Raw genomic sequence first — 16300 nt, 5'->3', positions numbered from 1 at the left:
GATATGAACTCTGAAAAGGAATTAACTACCTATGTTGATTGAAACAAAGCTGTCCAAACAGAAGTGGAAAGAAGTAGATGGTGTGCAGCTACCTTGCCTCAGAGGGTCAGACATTGGCCATCGTGAACTCATCCATTCTAGAGTCTTGATCTGGAAGGTCCAGGGATCAGCATGACACTAAAATAGCTTGTCTAATGAGGAGCTTTAGTTATTGATCCCCAGGGATGCAGAGATTGCAAGAGTCTGCCTGTGACCACCTCACTCAACATTCCTTGCTCAGTAAGGAAGCAGGACACCTGAACCTCCTTCCAGAGATGATCTTTCTTGACCTGGAGCCCGTTGCTTCAATCAGTTTGTCTGGTCCTTCTGAGGACAGATCTGCCTTCAAGATCCATGGGAGATATTAATATCAAGCACCATACTTCAGTGACGTCAGCCAGGTAACACAAAGTCTCTTTGAGATTGTTACACTAAAATTTCTTACAGTAGAAGCAGTGAGGAGAGACATAAGATTAAAACCAAGACCCTCGTGACCCCCAACAAACTCTGACTCTGTTTTTGGCATGTTCACATATATGTTTGTATGAATTCTCACCAAGGACTTTTTCCACTGGGATCATACACTCTCTCTATAATGGCAGGACCCATTTTTCTCCTGAGTAGAAATCCTCCCCCTCACAAACATGGGTGCTATAACATGTTCAGATGTTTACTTGAAATCTTGTGCTGGCGGTGAAGGGGTCTGTACAATGTATTAGTTTGCTGTGCTGTGTGCTTAGTCAGTCATGTTGGACTCTTTGTGACCCCATGGACTGCAGCCCACCAGGCTCCTCTGTCTATGGGAATTCTCCAGGCAAGAATACTGGAGTGCGTTGCCTTCTCCAGGGGCTCTTCCCAATCCAGGGACTGAACCCAGGTCTCCCGCATTGCAGGTATTCTTTACCATCTGAGCCCCCGGGAAGCTAGTGCTGCCATAACAGAGTAGCACAGACTGGGTGGCTTAATAACAATGTTATTGTCCCAGTTCTGGAGATTGGAAGCCTGGATTAAGGTGTCAGCAAGACTGGTTTCTTCTGAGGCCATTTTTCTTGGCTTGTAGCTGGCCATATACTCTTCATGTGATCTTGCCTCTGTATGCATGTATCCAAATCTCTTCTTGTTGGATTAAGGTTCACCTTAATGATTCCATTTTAACCAAATTACCTCTTCAAAGATCTTATCTCAGTTCAGTTCAGTTCAGTCGCTCATTCGTGTCCGACTCTTTGTGACCCCATGAAACGCAGCAGGCCAGGCCTCCCTGTCCATCACAAACTCCCGAAGTTCACTCAGACTCAAGTCCATCGAGTCAGGGATGCCATCCAGCCATCTCATCCTCTGGCGTCCCCTTCTCCTCCTGCCCCCAATCCCTCCCAGCATCAGAGTCTTTTCCAATGAGTCGGCTCTTCGCATGAGGTGGACAAAGTACTGGAGTTTCAGCTTCAGCATCATTCCCTCCAAAGAAATCCCAGGGCTGATCTCCTTCAGAATGGACTGGTTGGATCTCCTTGAAGTCCAAGGGACTCTCAACAGTCTTCTCCAACATCACAGTTCAAAAGCATCAATTCTTTGGCGCTCAGCCTTCTTCACAGTCCAACTCTCACATCCATACATGACCACAGGAAAAACCATAGCCTTGACTAGACGGACCTTTGTTGGCAAAGTAATGTCTCCACTTTTCAATATGCTATCTAGATTGGTCATAACTTTCCTTCCAAGGAGCAAGTGTCCTTTAATTTCATGGCTGCAGTCACCATCTGCAGTGATTTTGGAGTCCAAAAAAATAAAGTCTGACACTGTTTCCACTGTTTTCCCATCTATTTCCCATGAAGTGATGGGACTGGATGCCATGATCTTTGTTTTATGAATGTTGAGCTTTAAGGCAACTTTTTCACTCTCCACTTTCACTTTCATCAAGAGGCTTTTTAGTTTCTCTTCACTTTCTGCCATAAGGGTGGTGTCATCTACATATCAAAGGTTACTGGTATTTCTCCCGGCAATCTTGATTCCAGCTTGTGGTTCTTCCAGTCCAGCATTTCTCATGATGTACTCTGCATAGAAGTTAAACAAGCAGGGTGACAATATACAGCCTTGACATACTCCTTTTCCTATTTGGAACCAGTCTGTTGTTACATGTCCAGTTCTAACTGTTGCTTCCTGACCTGCATACAAATTTCTCAAGAGGCAGATCAGGTGGTCTGGTATTCCCATCTCATTCAGAATTTTCCACAGTTTATTGTGAGCTACACAGTCAAAAGCTTTGCCATAGTCAATAAAGCAGAAATAGATGTTTTTCTGGAACTCTCTTGCTTTTTCCATGATCCAGCGGATGTTGGCAATTTGATCTCTGGTTCCTCTGCCTTTTTGAAAACCAGCTTGAACATCAGGAAGTTCACGGTTCACATATTGCTGAAGCCTGGCTTGGAGAATTTTGAGCATCACTTTACTAGCATGTGCTGCTGCTAAGTTGCTTCAGTCGTGTCTGATCTGTGTGACCCCATAGATGGCAGCCCACCGGGCTCCCCCATCCCTGGGATTCTCCAGGCAAGAACACTGGAGTGGGTTGTCATTTCTTTCTCCAATGCATGAAAAGTGAAAAGTGAAACTGAAGTCGCTCAGTCATGTCTGACTCTAGCGACCCCATGGACTGCAGCCTACCAGGCTCCTCCATCCATGGGATTTTCCAGACAAAAGTACTGGAGTGGGGTGCCATTGCCTTGTGAGATGAGTGCAATTGTGCGGTAGTTTGAGCATTCTTTGGCATTGCCTTTCTTTGGTATTGGAATGAAAACTGACCTTTTCCAGTCCTGTGGCCACTGCCGAGTTTTCCAGATTTGCTGGAATATTGAATGCAGTACTTTCACAGCATCATCTTTCAGGATTTGAGAGGGCTCAACTGGAATTCCATCACCTCCACTAGCTTTGTTTGTAGTGATGCTTTCTAAGGCCCACTTGACTTCATATTCCAGGATGTCTGGCTCTAGGTCAGTAATCACACCATCGTGATTATCTGGGTCGTGAAGATCTTTTTTGTACAGTTCTTCTGTATATTCTTGCCACCTCTTCTTAATATCCTCTGCTTCTGTTAGGTCCATACCATTTCTGTCCTTTATTGAGCCCATCTTTGCATGAAATGTTCCATTGGTATCTCTAATTGGCGGAGAGATCTGACAGAATGTGGTCCACTGGAGAAGGGAATGGCAAACCACTTCAGTATTCTTGCCTTGAGAACCCCATGAACAGTATGAAAAGGCAAAATGATAGGATACTGAAAGAGGAACTCCCCAGGTCAATAGGAGCCCAATATTCTACTGGAGATCAGTGGAGAAATAACTCCAGAAAGAATGAAGGGATGGAGCCAAAGCAAAAAGAATACCCAGCTGTGGATGTGACTGGTGATAGAAGTAAGGTCTGATGCTGTAAACAATATTGCATAGGAACCTGGAATGTCAGGTCCATGAATCAAGGCAAGTTGGAAGTGGTCAAACAAGAGATGGCAAGAGTGAATGTCGGCATTCTAGGAATCAGCGAACTGAAATGGACTGGAATGGGTGAATTTAACTCAGATGACCATTATATCTACTACTGTGGGCAGGAATCCCTCAGAAGAAATGGAGTAGCCATCATGGTCAACAAAAGAGTCTGAAATGCAGTACTTGGATGCAATCTCAAAAACAACAGAATGATCTCTGTTCGTTTCCAAGGCAAACCATTCAATATCACAGTAATCCAACTATCTATGCCCCAACCAGTAACGCTGAAGAAGCTGAAGTTGAATGGTTCTATGAAGACCTACAAGACCTTTTAGAACTAACACCCAAAAAAGATGTCCTTTTCATTATAGGTGACTGGATTGCAAAAGTAGGAAGTGAAGAAACACCTGGAGCAACAGGCAAATTTGGCCGTGGAATATGGAATGAAGCAGGGCAAAGACTAATAGAGTTTTGCCAAGACAATGCACTGGTCATAGCACACACCCTCTTCCAACAACACAAAAGAAGACTCTATACATGGACATCACCAGATGGTCAACACTGAAATCAGATTGATTATATTCTTTGCAGCCAAAGATGGAGAGGCTCTATACAGTCAACAAATACAAGACCAGGAGCTGACTATGGCTCAGATCATGAACTCCTTATTACCAAATTCACACTTAAATTGAAGAAAGTAGGGAAAATCACTAGACCATTCAGGTATGACCTAAATCAAATCCCTGATGATTATACAGTGGAAGTGATAAATAGATTTAAGGGCCTAGATCTGATAGATAGAGTGCCTGATGGACTATGGAATGAGATTCATGGCATTGTACAGGAGACAGGGATCAAGACCATCTCCATGGAAAGAAATGCAGAAAAGCAAAATGGCTGTCTGGGGAGGCCTCACAAATAGCTGTGAAAAGAAGAGAAGCGAAAAGCAAAGGAGAAAAGGAAAGATATAAACATCTGAATGCAGAGTTCCAAAGAATAGTAAGAAGAGATAAGAAAGCCTTCTTCAGCAATCAATGCAAAGAAATAGAGGAAAACAACAGACTGGGAACGACTAGAGGTCTCGTCAAGAAAATTAGATATACCAAGGGAACATTTCATGCAAAGATCTTATCTCAAATACAGTCATATTCTAAAGATTAGGGTATCAGTATATGAATGAAATTAAATTAAAAAACACTTGCTTCTTGGAGGGAAAGCTATGACAAACCTAGACAGCATAATAAAAAGCAAAAACATCACTTTGCTGACAAAATTCCAAATAGTCAAACCTATGGTCTTTCCAGTAGTCTTGTACAGATGTGAAATTTGTATTATAAAGAAGGCTGAGCATGGAAAGATTGAAGCTTTTGATTTGTGGTGCTGGAGAAGACTTTTGAGAGTCCTTTGGACTGCAAGGAGATCAAACCAGTGAGTTCTAAAGGAAATCAACCCTGAGCACTCCTTGGAAGGACGGATGCTGAAGCTCCAACACTTTGGCCACCTGATACACACAGTCAACTCATTGGAAAAGACTCTGGTGCTACGAAAGCTCAGTTCAGTCACTCATGTCAGACTCTTTGCCACCCTGTGTACTGCAGCACGTCAGGCTTCCCTGTCCATCAGCAACTCCTGGAGCTTGCTCAAATCATGTCCATTGAGTCGGTGATGTCATCCAAACATCTCATCCTCTGTCATCTCCTTCTTGTCCTGCCTTCAATCTTTCCCAGCATCAGGGTCTTTTCTAATGAGTCATTGCTTCTTTGCATCAGGTGGCCAAAGTATTGGAGCTTCAATTTTCAGCATCAATCCTTCCCATGAATATTAAGGGTTGATTTCCTTTAGAACTGACTTGCTTGATCTCCCTGCAGTCCAAGGGACTCTCAAGAGTCTTCTCCAACACCACAGTTCAAAAGCGTCAATTCTTCAGTTCTCAGCTTTCTTTATGGTACAACTCTCACATCCATACATGACTAGTGGAAAAAGCATAGTTTAGACTCTACAGACCTCTGTCAGCAGAGTAATGTCTGCTTTTTAATATGCTGTCTAGGTTGGTCATAGCTTTTCTTCCAAGGAGCAAACATCTTTTAATTTCATGGCTGAAGTCACCATTTGCAGTGATTTTGGAGCCCAAGAAAATAAAGTCTGTCACTGTTTCTGAGGAGGTCTTACAAATAGCTGAGAAAAGAAGAGAAGCTAAAGGCAAAGGAGAAAAGGAAAAGTATACCCATTTGAAGGTAGAGTTCCAAAGAATAGCAAGGAGAGGTAAGAAAGCCTTCCTCAATGATCAGTGCAAATAAATAGAAGAAAACAATAGAATGGGAGATCTCTTCAAGAAAATTAGAGATACCAGGGGAACATTTCATGCAAAGATGGGCACAATAAAGGAAGAAACTGTGTGGGCCTAACAGAAGCAGAAGCTATTAAGAAGAGGTGGCAAGAATACACAGAAGAACTATACAAAAAAGATCTTCATGACCCAGAAACCACAATGGTGTGATCACTCATCTAGAGCCAGACATCCTGGAATGCAAAGTCGTAGGAAGAATCACTACAAACAAAGCTACTGGAGCTGATGGAATTACAGTTGAGCTATGTCAAATCCTGAAAGATGATGCTGTGAAAGTGCTGCACTCAATATTCCAGCAAATCTGGAAAACTCAGCAGTGGCCACAGGACTGGAAAAGGCCAGTTTTCATTCCAATCTCAAAGAAAGGCAATGCCAAAGAATGTTCAAACTACCTCACAATTGCACTCATCTCACACACTAGCAAAGTAATGCTCAAAATTCTCCAAGTGAGTCTTCAACAGTATGTGAACCATGAACTTCCAGATGTTTAAGCTGTACTTATAAAAGGCAGTGGAACCAGAGATCAAATTGTCAACATCTGTTGTATCATCAAAAAATCAAGAGAGCTCCAGAAAAAACATATACTTCTGCTTTATTGATTATGCCAAAGCTTTTGACTGTGTGGATCACCACAAACTGTGGAAAATTCTGAAACAGATGGAAATACCAGATCTCCTTACCTGCCTTCTGAGAAATCTGTATGCAGGTCAAGAAGCAACAGTTAAAACTGGACATGGAACAACAGACTGGCTGCAAATAGGGAAAGGAGTATGTCAAGGCTGTATACTGTCACCATGCTTATTTAACTTATATGCAGAGTACATCATGCAAAATGCCGGGCTGGTTGAAGCACAAGCTGGAATCAAGATTATCTGGAGAAATAACAATAACCTCAGACAAGCAGATGGCAGAAAGTGAAGAAGAACTAAAGAGCCTTTTGATGAAAGTGAAAGAGGAGAGTGAAAAAGCTGGCTTAAAACTCAACATTCAAAAAAGGAAGATCATGGCATCCTGTCTCATCACTTCATGGCAAATAGACGGGGAAACAATGGAAACAGTGAGAGACGTTACTTTGGGGGGCTCCCAAATCACTGCAGATGGTGACTGCAGCCATGAAATTAAAAGATGCTTGCTCTTTGGAAGAAAAGCTATGACCAACATAGATAGCATGTTAAAAAGCAGAGACATTACTTTGCCAACAAAGGTCCATCTAGTCAAAGCTATGATTTTTCCAGAAGTCATGTATGGATGTAAGAGTTGGATTATAAAGAAAGCTGAGCACCAAATAATTGATGCTTTTGAACTGTGGTGTTGGAGAAGACTCTTGAGAGTCCCTTGGACTGCAAGGAGATCCAACTACTCAATCCTAAAGAAATTCAGTCCTGAATATTCATTGGAAAGACTGATGCTGAAGCTGAATCTCCAATGCTTTGGCCACTTGATGTGAAGAACTGACTCATTGGAAAAGACCCTGATGCTGGGAAAGATTGAAGGCAGGACAAGAAGGGGATGACAGAGGATAGGATGATTGGATGGCATCACTGACTCAATGGACTTGAGTTTGAGACGTCTCCAGGATTTGGTGATGGATAGGGAAGCCTGGTGTGCTGTAGTCCATGTGGTTGCAAAGAGTTGGACATGATTTGAGTGACTGAACTGAACTGAACTGAACTGTTTCCATTATTTCACCATCTATTTGCCATGAAGTGATGGGACTGGATGCCATGATCTTCCTTTTTTGAATGTTGAGTTTTAAGCCAGCTTTTTCACTCTCCTCTTTCACTTCATCAAGAGGCTCTTTAGTTCCGTTTCGCTTCCTGCCATAAGGGTGGTGTCATCTGCATATCTGAGGTTATTGATATTTCTCCCAGCAAACTTGATTCCAGCTTGTGTTTCATCCAGCCCAGCATTTCTCATGATATATTCTGCATGATGTATACCTGTGGCGGATTCATTTTGATATTTGGCAAAACTAATACAATTATGTAAAGTTTAAAAATAAAAAAAATTAAAAATAAAAAAAAGAAAATTAAATAAGCAGGGTGACAATATATAGTCTTGACGTACTCCTTTTCCAATTTGGAACCAGTTTGTTGTTCCATGTCCGGTTCTAACTGTTGCTTCTTGACCTGCATACAGATTTCTCAAGAGGAAACATTCCCATTACACAATGAAGATACTAGGTTACTCATTTAGTTGGACAAGTTTCTGCTTTCATAAAACAAGTAGTGGAGTCTGAGTCCATTAATTAACTCCATTAATTAATTAACTCCATTAATTAATTAACTCCATTCATTTCAGAGTTCTAAGTACTCTTCCAAGCAATAAGGGCTGTCAAGACCACATTTGTCTGCCTCCCCAACCCCTGCGGATCCCCACCCCCGGAGACTGAGAGGGCTTCCCTGGTGGCTCAGATAATAAAGAATCTGCCTGCAGTGTAGGAGAACCTGGGTTCTCAAGATCCCTGAAGAAAGTATATGGTTATCCACTCAGTATTCTTGCCTGGAGAACTCCATGGACTGAGAAGCCTGGAGGGCTACAGTCCATGGGGTCACAAAGAGTCAGACATGACTAAACCACGAACACTAACTAATTAGGAGAGGGAGAACCTCTGCTTACAGGGACACTCCTTCTAGGATGCTTGACATTTAGTGTTATCTTGTAGTATTCTTGTTATCTTCTAAATACTAGCAAATTATTGCTATTTTAATCTGGATGTTTTAGGAGGCTATGCATTCAGCTTTTTCCTTTCAGTCATATTCAGCTTTAAAAAAATCATATGCCAGTTACCAGATTAAGGGATGAACTTCCTTCATAATTTTATTCATAATTATGAATAAATAAACATAATTCATAATTTTATTCTTATATTTCTTTTTGTTTGAAGTTGTGTAATAATTCAGAAGAAATGAAACAATGTCTTCTTCAGTTTAGGGGCTTCCCAGGTGGTGCAGTGATAAAGAATCTGCCTTTCAATACAGGAGATGCAGGAAATGTGGATTTGATCTCTGGGTTGGGAAGATCCCCTGGAGAAGGGAATGGCTACCCACTCAGTATTCTTGCCTGGAGAATTCCATGGAGAGAGGAGCCTGGCAGGCTACAGTTCATGAGGTCTCGAGGGATCAGACATGATTGACCACACACATTTCTTTTTTTTAATAGAAATTTATTTATTTTAATTGGAGGTTAATTACTTTACAATATTGTATTGGTTTTACCATACATCAACATGAATCCACTACAGGTATACACATGTTCCCCATCCGGAACCCCCCTCCCACCTCCCTCCCTGTACCCTCCCTCTGGGTCATTTCAGTGCACCAGCCCCAAGCATCCAGTATCATGCATCAAACCTGGACCAGCGATTCATTTCATATATGATATTATACATGTTTCAATGCCATTCTCCCAAATCATCCCATCCTCTCCCTCTCCAACAGAGTCCATAATATTGTTCTATACATCTGTGTCTCTTTTGCTGTCTCACATACAGGGTTATTGTTACCATCTTTCTAAATTCCATATATATGCGTTAGTATACTGTATTGGTGTTTTTCTTTCTGGCTTACTTCACTCTGTATAATAGGCTCCAGTTTCATCCACCTCATTAAAACTGATTCAAATGTATTCTTTTTCTTTTTCTTTTTAAATTTTATTTTATTTTTAAACTTTACATAATTGTATTGGTTTTGCCAAATATCGAAATGAATCTGCCACAGGTATACATGTGTTGCCCATCCTGAACCCTCCTCCCTCCTCCCTCCCCATACCATCCCTCTGGGTCATCCCAGTGCACCAGCCCCAAGCATTCAGTATCATGCATTGAACCTGGACTTCACTCTGTATAATAGGCTCCCGTTTCATCCACCTCATTAGTACTGGTTCAAATGTATTCTTTTTAATGGCTGAGTAATACTCCATTGTGTATATGTACCACTGCTTTCTTACCCATTCATCTGCTGATGGACATCTAGGTTGCTTCCATGTCCTGGCTATTATAAACAGTGCTGCGATGAACATTGGGGTACATGTGTCTCTTTCAATTCTGGTTTCCTCAGTGTGTATGCCCAGCAGTGGGAGTGCTGGATCATAAGGCAGTTCTATTTCCAGTTTTTTAAGGAATCTCCACACTGTTCTCCATAGTGGCTGTACCAGTTTGCATTCCCACCAACAGTGTAAGAGGGTTCCCTTTTCTCCACACCCTCTCCAGCATTTATTGCTTGTAGACTTTTGGATCGCAGCCATTCTGACTGGCGTGAAATGGTACCTCATAGTGGTTTTGATTTGCATTTCTCTGATAATGAGTGATGTTGAGCATCTTTTCATGTGTTTGTTAGCCATCTGTATGTCTTCTTTGGATAAATGTCTATTTAGCTCTTTGGCCCAGAAGAAGTAAAACTCTCACTGTTTGCAGATGACATGATCCTCTACATAGAGTACCCTAAAGACTCCACCAGAAAATTACTAGAGCTAATCAATGAATATAGTAAAGTTGCACGATATAAATAAACACACAGAAATCCCTTGCACTCCTATACATTAATAATGAGGAAATAGGAAGAGAAATTAAGGAAACAACTCCATTCACCATTGCAACAAAAAGAATAAAATATTTAAGAATATATCTACCTAAAGAAACTAAAGACCTATATATAGAAAACTATAAAACACTGGTGAAAGAAATCAAAGAGGACACTAATAGATGGAGAAATATACCATGTTCATGGATCAGAAGAATCAATATAGTTAAAATGAGTACACTACCCAAAGCAATTTATAGATTCAATGCAATCCCTATCAAGCTACCAATGGTATTCTTCACAGAGCTAGAACAAATAATTTCACAATTTGTATGGAAACACAAAAAACCTCAAATAGCCAAAGCGATCTTGAGAAAGAAGAATGGAACTGGAGGAATCAACCTGCCTGACTTCAGGCTCTACTACAAAGCCAGAGTCATCAAGACAGTATGGTACTGGCACAAAGACAGAAATATAGATCATTGGAACAAAATAGAAAGCCCAGAGATAAATCCATGCACCTATGGACACCTTATCTTTGACAAAGGAGCAAGAATATACAATGGATTAAAGACAATCTCTTTAACAAGTGGTGATGGGAAAACTGGGCAACCACTTGTAGAAGAATGAAACTAGAACACTTTCTAACACCATACACAAAAATAAACTCCAAATGGATTAAAGATCTAAATGGAAGACCAGAAACTATAAAACTCCTAGAGGAGAACATAGGCAAAACACTCTCCGACATACATCACAGCAGGATCCTCTATGAACCGCCTCCCAGAATATTGGAAATAAAAGCAAAAATAAACAAATGGGACCTAATTAAACTTAAAAGCTTCTGCACAACAAAGGAAACTATAAGCAGGGTGAAAAGACAGCCTTCAGAATGGGAGAAAATAATAGCAAATGAAGCAACTGACAAACAACTAATATCAAAAATATATAAACAATTCCTGCAGCTCAATTTCAGAAAAATAAATGACCCAATCAAAAATTGGGCCAAAGAACTAAATATACATTTCTCCAAAGAAGACATACAGATGGCTAACAAACACATTTCTTTATTTTACTCTCAGCACTTGCCACAGTGTGTGAGGTTTTCAGTGCTTAACAAAATATTTTGGCTAATAAAGTAAGTGGATGGAGAAATAGGCAGAGGAGAAGATTCAATTATTTTCTTGGGTTCATTATATAGATGAGTGTTTTTCTAGAGAAGTGTCTTTCAAAATTCATTGTTTGGCAGAATCATCTAGAGACCTTATTAAAAATGTTAATTGTTAATCCTTATTTCTAGTGTTTGTCATCAGGGAATCAAGAACAGGGCCCAAGAATGGTTATTTCGCAAAAGTTCCAAAGTAATTTTGATGCTGCAGCTAGTCTATAGATTATAAATTTTATTGTTTCTCCACCTGATATTTTCCATCCGATTTCTTCCTAACAAGGAATCAGGAAATCAAACAGATGTTTCAGATTTCCTTCTCCTGGAAATGGCAGAAGATCCTGAACTCCAGCTTATCCTCTTCACTCTGTTCCTGTCCATATACATGGTCACCATTCTTGGAAACCCGCTTGTCATCCTGGCTGTCAGCTCTGACTCCCACCTCTGCACACCCATGTATTACTTTCTTTCAAATCTTTCCTTTGCTGACATCTGTTTAAGCATAACCACCATCCCAAAGATGCTTGTCAATAAGTAAGCACAGAATGAGAGCACCACTTCTGCAAGCTGCCTCACCCAAATGGCTTTTTTCCTGTTTTTGACCTGTTGGGAGAATTTTCTCCTTGCTATTATGGCCTATGATTGCTATGTGGTCATTTATCAACCCCTAAGGTACATGTTTGGGCTTTCCACATGGCTCTGTAGTGAAGAATCTGCCTGCCAATACAGGGGACATAAGAGACTCAAGTTCAACCCTTGAGTCAGGAAGACCCCCTGGAGGAGGGCATGACAACCCACTCCAGTATTCTTGCCTGGAGAATTTCATGGACAGAGAAGCCTGGCAGGATATAGTCCATGGGGTTGCATTTAGTCAAACATTACTAAAGTGACTTAGCACACATGCATGCAGAAGGGACATAGTTATTGCGAGCCCTCCTTTCTGTGTTCTGCTGATTCTATTCCTTCTGTTCTTTAGCATTATGAATGCCCTGCTCCACAGTCCAATGGCACTGAGGCTGTCCTTCGGCAGAGACCTGGAAATTATTCACTCATTCTGTGAGTTTCCTCAGGTCATCAATCTGGCCTTTTCTGATACCCTCATCAACAACATTCTAATACATTTCATGGGTAGCTTATTTGGGGGTGTTTCTGTCTCTGGGACCATTTTCTGGTATACTCTAATTGTCTCCCCTGTTTTGAGAATGTCATCAATGAATAGAAAGTATAAAGCTTTTTCCACCTTTGGGTCTCATCTGTTGGTTGTTTCCTTGTTCTGTTGAACAGCTCATGGGGTTTACATTAGTTCTGCAGTTACTGGCTTGCCCAGAAAAATTGCAGTAGTCTCACTGAGGTACACTGTGGTCCTTAAATGATGAACCCATTTATTTACATCATTTATTTACAGCCTGAGAAACAGGGACAAGAAGGAATCCTTGAGGAAACTCATTGATATGTTGCCTTTTTTGTTCTGTGATTACATTGTCTTTGGGTGGGGGGGGTGGGGCTTGGTTTTATCAAGTCAAAATGATAGGCACCCTAGATGAACCAGAATAGTTGATTCTTCCATTGTACAATTCCTCTAAAATGACTAGATAGAGTCATGTTTAAACTATTGCAACTTGGACTCAGAGCCCAACTTTGCTTTTAGTCTAGCTCTGGGATGTTTGTCACAACATTTCAATTCTCCATACTCTATTTCTTTGCTCATGTTCTATAGAAGCAGTATGACCCAGGAGTTCTAGTTTGAGTGATTTTTGTTTGTGATGACTCTCAGGAAAGGAAAGTTGTAGGAGGTGGATGAGGCAGGGGGCTGGGGTGGGGGTTGAGGGAGGAATGAAGGAAGCTGTGGTCCTGAATTGAGACTAGCTTCTGTCTGACTATGGAAAGGGCCATGACAATCATACCTCAGAATTATCCCTCCCATGAGGCAAGGGAAATGAGCTCACATCACATATCAGTAATTAGTAAGACCAGTCACTGGTGAATAGCATCCTTCTGAGGCACAATTAGCATCCACTATAATCAGTTTCAATATCTATAGAATTGTCATCATCCTTGGTGGTTGAGGTGATTGTGAGATATCTGAAATTTATCAGTGAGGAGACTTTAGTTGTAATAAGAAAAAGGAAACTTTTGTCTAATATGATTAAACAATAAAGAAAGTTATCTTTCATGACAAAGACTTCAGAGATCATCAGGAACAAGAGCTAAGTACTCATCCACTCCTGCATGAGGTGCCCTTATCCTCAGATTGTTCTCCACAAAGATGGGGACAGTAAATTAAAATGTTAGACTTGGACATGAAGCCCAAAGATAGAAAACTGACTTTCCTACCCTGAGCCAGTTTTTAATAGATCTTTCTGTGAGTCTGCCAGAACATCTCTGTAGTGAGTTTGAATAGTAGCTCCCAAAACAATATGTCCTCTTCCTATTTTTCCTATCTTGTGAATCTTACTTTATATGACAACAGGGTGAATGTTACTTATTTGGAAAAAGTCTTTTCAGTGAAAGAGTTTATACAAGATTATCTGGATAACCTTTAAATGTAGTCACAGATATCCTTATTAGAGAGACAGAAGTAGAAAAGACACAGGAAAAAAGGAAGGGGAAAATATCTCAATATCAATGAATCAGACTTAACTTGTGGATGAGTTAATCTTGATTTAGTTATATTTGATAAAAATGAAGGTAATTTTAGAGAAGCAGAGATGTTTCAATGGATATCAAATTCTAATTCTGTTTATTGAAGTCAGTAGTCACTAAGACTCACTTCTCAGATAATTCCTTTCTGTTATGTTACATTGTGCAAAATTTAAGTAAATTATTAAAAGAATACTCTAAGTTTATTTCTGAAGCTTAACCCAATAATGTATCCTTGGATGAAGATCAGATGCCCCATGGTCTACAACCAAGAGATTAACACCCAGGCCGTGGTCATTTAAATTTAAAGACTCCCTTAGGCTGGGGACAGTTAAACCATGCTGGGGGTAATCAGTCTAATAACAGTAGGAAATTGGGCTAGATGCCTTATGGGCAATGCCAATATATAGCTTCCCTTAAAGGTAAGGATTGGTATAGAACAGGTAAATTCAGATGACCTCGAATATACTGGGCTGCTTCTAAAGACAATTCTTGACCAAAATTCTTACTTATGACCACATTAATATTGCTAGCTATCTTATTTTTATATTGCCCAATTTTACAAAATTGTTTCTTTCATTACCAAATGTGTGACTGAGCCTCTGATAAAATGATGATATAAAACTTCATATGAGATTGATGATTGTCATAGTGTAATTCTAGATAGGGGAAGAAGTAACAAGAGGGAATATTTTCCTAGACCAAAAGAGACTAGGAAGAAGGTGGTCCAGAGACCTCCAGCTACTGTTAATAAGGCCTAGTCCAGTAATAGCACATTGAGTGGCCTATCAGAGAAATCTCTGCCAGACTTGAGAATGAACATTCCTAGAGTTGTGGGACAAAAGAGTCATGAAATGCCCCCCACAAACCACGGTTGAATTCATCACCCTGAAGGGGCCCTGATAACTGAAAACTGGGCATTTCCCATCTGCCTCTCTAAGGATTAGGTCAGTGGCCACTACAGCCACTGACTTTCAACACATTTTGAAATGAGTCCAAGGTGGGGAACTTGAATGAGGTGCTCTATGTTCTGGAAGAACTGCAGAACAGGCCTTCAGATAGTTGCTTTCAGGAAAGATTTTATGAGCTCAAATTCTTGTATCTTCTCATAACGAAAAAAGTACTGAAGTCGTTAATGGTAACATCTGTTTTGGCCATTAAGGAGAGAAATGCAATTGAAAGTCAAAATGGAATAGCTGTAGTTCAGACATCCAAAGTAATAATACTAGTTGGCATTATGAACATGGTTTCTGAAAAGTCCTTGTATAGCTAAGAACTTCAGTTTTCTGAGCTTTGGCAGACTTGGGATGTCACCAGCCATTCTCAAAACAATGTCTGCTGGCAGCTGGTAGCTGCAACCTTATGGGTTCAAGGTATCCTCTTGCAACTAGAATTTTTTGGAAAATGAAATTGCTTTAGATCAGATACTAGTAGAAAAAGGAGACAGGTAATGGCTAATGGTTTCTGATATGTGTATGTTAATACCACACTGGAAGTTAAAACCTCCTTAGATAAAAGTAAACAACTGGCTACCTGGCTGCAATTCTCCCCAAGGTGAGAGGTCCAGACTGGGTTTCAGGCTTATTTCAGGGATTGAACTTTATTTTGTCTGTTAAAATTCCAGTTTTCACTCCTCCAACTACTTCTAACTGAATATCTTACACCAAAATAGTGAACCAAGGAAGTGGGATTGAGATCATACAAGACTTAGATCCAGGATTTGGAACTCAGAAATATTTCCAATTCAGTGTATATTCTCCAAATTGAGGGAGAACTATGCCCCATTTTACCCACTCTTGATTGGGAAATCCCATGGACAGAGGAGATTGCCAGGCTGCAGTTCACGGGGTCACAAAGAGTCAGACACGACTTAGCAAGTAAACAACAACAACAATAACTGCCCCATTTTAGCAGGAAGTGACCAGAACTATTGTTGCACGGTTCCCTGAATTGAAACTGAAGAGGACTCTATGGGACTCCAGAGTACAAATCCTTTCTGCATCCCCTGTTTCTTATTTGTAGGCTCATTCAGCCTCCTTGATCTTCCCTGAGTTTCAAAGGGCAGATTCAGACAGTTGCTAATCAGGAAAGGGAGGGGATGCAGAAACATGGGAAAGTG

General features: G+C 40.6%; 1 pseudogene; it reads left to right on the top strand.

The window, feature by feature from the left end:
• The first annotated feature begins 683 nt into the window (after window positions 1–683).
• Window positions 684–12914, top strand: LOC102408648 (annotated as a pseudogene).
• The last annotated feature ends 3386 nt before the right edge of the window (window positions 12915–16300 follow it).

The sequence above is a fragment of the Bubalus bubalis genome, chromosome 9, assembly GCF_019923935.1.
Source record: "Bubalus bubalis isolate 160015118507 breed Murrah chromosome 9, NDDB_SH_1, whole genome shotgun sequence".
In the NCBI taxonomy this organism is placed as follows: Eukaryota; Metazoa; Chordata; class Mammalia; order Artiodactyla; family Bovidae; genus Bubalus; species Bubalus bubalis.
This window is presented reverse-complemented; position numbering and strand designations above follow the sequence as displayed.